General features: G+C 40.3%; 1 non-coding gene across 1 annotated transcript; it reads left to right on the top strand.

Annotated features, from left to right (window-relative positions):
* Window positions 1-326: 326 nt before the first annotated feature.
* LOC133364693 (5S ribosomal RNA) lies at window positions 327-445 on the top strand. Its single transcript, XR_009758001.1, has one exon. It is a non-coding gene; the product is annotated as a 5S ribosomal RNA (ribosomal RNA).
* Window positions 446-3,220: the final 2,775 nt, after the last annotated feature.

Here is a 3,220-nt window from a genome sequence, read left to right on the forward strand (position 1 = left end):
TGTATGCTTATAGCAGTGAAAACACAGGAACATAGAAAGCTGCCTTATACTGAGTCAGACCATTGGACTATCTAGCTCAGTATTATCTACACTGACTAGCAGTGGTTCTCCAGGGCTTCAGATAGCGAGTCTTTCCCACAGCAACCTGGAGATCCCAAGGATTAAACTTGGGACCTTCTGCATGTAAGACTGCTTCCCATAGTTTTATGCAAAGTTCTTTATGCATTGTATTGGAAACTGGTGGTTACACCAACAATAATATGGGGAAAATATGGATATACTGCAATGGCTAAACTGACTAATTATCTGTGGGTAAAGGAAAGATGGCCTACGGCCATACTACCCTGAACATACCCAATCTCATCTGATCTTGGAGGCTAAGCAGGTTCAGGCCTGGTTAGTACTTGGATGGGAGACCACCTGGGAATACCGGCTGCCGTAGGTTTAGAGGAAGGCAATGGTAAACCACCTCTGAATACCTCTCTCTCTATATAAAGATTCATAGGGTCGCCATAAGTCATAATTGACTTGAAGGCATATAGCAACAACAACAAAAGGAAAGATGACAAGGAACAAACGTATTTGAGATAAAGTGGATGTTCTTTATTGAGTCCTGGAATAACAAAGACATGATCCAATAGATGTATGTAATGTTTTCAAGATGTTATATTGTGTCATATTTAAGTTGTAAAAGGTTTTTAATTTTTAACAAAATGAATGTTGGTTTGCTTCTTCAGCAGTTGGAAGTAACTTCACATCACTTACAACCACTTCTCATGAGATTTTTCAACTCAGGTATTCATGCACATATACAGTGTGAATTAAAAAGAGCATGTGTATGGGTGCCTCTAGGCTGACAGTACTTTGCAAGAGGAATTCAAGCACATAATGGGAAATTTCAGTTTGCACAATTAAAGTGGATCAAAGTGCTCTGTCACCCTAGTGCAACAAATACACTTTTTAAAAGAAATAGACTTTTTACATTTAGGAAAATGATGGGGGAAAGTGTGGAATGAACAAATGATGAACAGTAAGATCTATAAGCACCCTGCTCATTGTTGTATAATCTCCCAACAAACAAATCTGAACAGTCCATCTGTTGTTAGAACAGCTAGTATAGCAGATTAAGAGGAGACTGGACTGTCTGAAGAATAGCTCCATGTGGTAGCTCCATGTGGTAGCCTTAGCCTAAATCAGAATCATATGATGATTCTGGGCATGCTCAGAGCTCCCTCCTAGGTAACCAGAGAAGCAACAGAGAATGTTTCCTACTTTGAGGAGCTTTTTTGTTGTTTAGTTGTGTGTGTGTATGTGTTGAAAAAAAAACCATGAAAATTCTTCAGCATTTTAGTACTTTCTCCTAATAAACACAATTTGTATGCAATTTTATTAATGTACACAGTTTTGCAAGCAATTTCTCCTAATAATGAATTTTTGTATGTTATTTTCACTAACATATACATCTTTATGACAATTTCCCCTAATATATGCATTTTTGTTTGGTTGGAGAACTGCATCACAAAATTTAGATAAGTGTGAACTTTGAAGTGTGGCTATGTTTCACTTTTCATATTGTTTCAGAAAGTGCAAGTTTGATAGATTCAGCTTTAAAAGAGAACTGAAACAAATTTCTCCTCCATCCCTACTTAGAATACACCCACTAAAATCAACAAGACTTAAGTTGATCAAGTTCCATTGAATTCAATGGATCTATGCTAGACATGACTAAATGTGGATCCAACCCCTACTACATTCAAACACACAGAAAGATAAATCTCTTAGGACTGGTTCAAACCTGCAAATCCATTACTCGACACTCCAGCCCTTTTCAGACATTATGTGAATGGGGAGAGTAGGGGAGAGTAATTGTATGTCTGATCTCCACTCATTCTTTGTAAAATCTGGAAGAGCCTCTATTATGAACAACTGTACTTATAGAGTTCTTTCCATGTGATCAGAAAACCTAAAAAAGCAGGGTTTCTGATTATTTGCAGACAGCCTGAGGCATTTGATACATGATGGTTTATTCACAGAGGAAAATTATCACGTAATACTGCAGTCATCAAGTAATCAAGATGAAAGTGTCAGCTAGCCCTTAAAAGTAACAAATCCAATCAAAGAAACATTGAAGATCAACCAGCCCTTAAAAGTAACAAATCCAATCAAAGAAACATTGAAGATCAATAAACTATGTTTAACTTCATTTTCAGAATACAGATAGGCACTGTAAAAGACATAAGGCTTGGATAAAAACTCATAATTTCACAAGAAGACACATTTTACCACATTCAACAGCTTACTATATTTGTACTCCACTGAGCAGTAAGAAAAGGAACTGTGTAATCTGCTGAAGAAACAGATTTGCAGGGTCAAAGCTATATAGACACTCCAGAAACTTCAAACAGCCGTTTTCTATTTGCTATGCCATATCCACAAACTGAGGAATCCAGGTTGCCCTATTGGCATTGGTGCTCTACAGCAGGGAAACCTATGGATTTTATCATCAGACCCTATGCTACCAACCAGTGCCAGTGCCAGACATGACTAGGACCTTGGGTACCAGCCTGTCCAGAGTCCGTGGTGCCCACCCGCATGCTCCACCTATCTTTCCTGCTGTGGTCCAGAAACAGCCGCAGCTGTCTCACCAGCCAAAGCTCGTAAAAGGCACTCCTAACCACTGAGGTCAGCTAGGCCTCTAGCGACAAAGATGGATCCAGGAGCACCCCCAGACTATGGACCTGCTCTTTCAAAGGGAGTATGACCCCATCCAAAGCAGGCAACTGATCAATTATCCAAACTCGAGAGCCACCAACCCACAATGCCTCCATCTTGCTAGGAGTTTATTGGCCCTCATCCAGCCCACCACCGAGTCCAGGCAGCGGTTCAGGGCTTGCACTGCCTCTCCTGATTCAGATGTTATGGAGAAATAGAGCTGGGTATCATCAGCATACTGCTGATACCTTGCCCCAAATTTCCTGATGACTGCTCCCAAGGACCTCATATAGATGTTAAACAGAATGATGGTACCTTGCGGCACCCCACAGCACAACTGCCAGCGGGTCGAAAGACAGTTACCTAATGCTATTCTCTGAAAGTGACCCTGGAGATAGGATCGGAAACACTGTAAAACAGTGCCTCCAATACCCATCTCACCAAGTCAACCCAGAAGGATACCATGGTCAATGGTATCAAAAGCCACTGAGAGATCAAGTAAGAATAA

Source organism: Rhineura floridana, chromosome 9 (assembly GCF_030035675.1).
Source record: "Rhineura floridana isolate rRhiFlo1 chromosome 9, rRhiFlo1.hap2, whole genome shotgun sequence".
In the NCBI taxonomy this organism is placed as follows: domain Eukaryota; kingdom Metazoa; phylum Chordata; class Lepidosauria; order Squamata; family Rhineuridae; genus Rhineura; species Rhineura floridana.